Here is a 1,373-nt window from a genome sequence, read left to right on the forward strand (position 1 = left end):
AATATATTATTAAAAATATTTTTTGTCTAAATATTTTAAAGTTAAACATTATTAAATATTTAAATATTTAATTTAGATATTAAACATTATTTAAAAATATTTTTTGTCTAAATATTTTTAAAAATATTTGTCTAAAAAATATTAAATAATTGTTATATTTGTCACTAAAATATTTTTTGCCGAGAGAGAGGAGGGAGTTCTTTTAGGGTGTTCCGGTTTTGGGTGTGTATACATGTAATAAAAAAGATAGAGTACGTAATAAAATTGTGAGAGTACATAAATATAATTTGTGTATTTTTTATTAATACACAAATAAAAACCTAATATTAGATAATGTGTGTATTTTCTAAAATATTTTTTGTCTAAATATTTAATTTAGATAAAGAATTACATCTAATACCACCTAATATTTAAATTTAAATTTTCATATAATACAAATATTTTCATATCATCTAACATTATTTAAAAAGAATACTGTTTGATATATTGAACATTATTAATGTTTAAGAAAAATATTTTCATATCACCTAGCGTTCTTGGTATAAAATGCGCCAAATTCTTAAGTATGACTTTTATCTTCTCGTAACATGTAATGTGACACGTTTTTTGATATGTTCAAATTTTAAGGTATTTATATTAAAGTGATTAACTGCCATCTCAACAAAAAAAATGTAACATTCAGAAATGTGACATTTAGTTTACTATTTTTTCTCAATTATTTTTTTTTGTGAGATATTTGTAAAAGCTACTTGGATTCGGTTTTTTTTTTCTTTTTTTGAATATCTTGGTGAATAAATGCATTAATTATGTTTGTACGGTCAACAAATAAAATGCAATTGTAATGATTTGTATTTAAACTCAACTCTTTTCAAACTTTTTTCTTTGTGAGGTCTCATTCATTTTGTATCAAATATCAAATATTAATATTTTATCTATATCTATAACAATATATAATGCCAATACATAGGTTTGGTGTCCAAAATTATTTTCTAATTTTACCCTTCCTAATAATTTATCCCACTAAAACAAAGTTCAAAGAAAAGCCAAACGTGGCTTGTTCACATACATGTATATATATAGATAATGTGACACCTATCCTTTTTATTTCATTAAGCACTTATCCCCCTTTATTTCATTAATTACCTATCATTAGCCTTTAGTTTCTTTTCTTACCACTATCGAACCTAAGCAAATAAGAAAGAAAGACCAACCGTGGGTGAGGGAGAAAACCGTAACTGCATTGATGCTCGGCCTTCGATTTTTTGAGATTCATAACTCCAATAAAAGATTTAATCCGATAAAAGTGTTTATATCTTTTCCCTCTTCGTGTTAGCGTCACTTTTGTCGGGGAGTTTTGAGTTTGGCCCTCTTCG

This window comes from Arachis ipaensis, chromosome B01 (genome assembly GCF_000816755.2).
Source record: "Arachis ipaensis cultivar K30076 chromosome B01, Araip1.1, whole genome shotgun sequence".
NCBI lineage: Eukaryota > Viridiplantae > Streptophyta > Magnoliopsida > Fabales > Fabaceae > Arachis > Arachis ipaensis.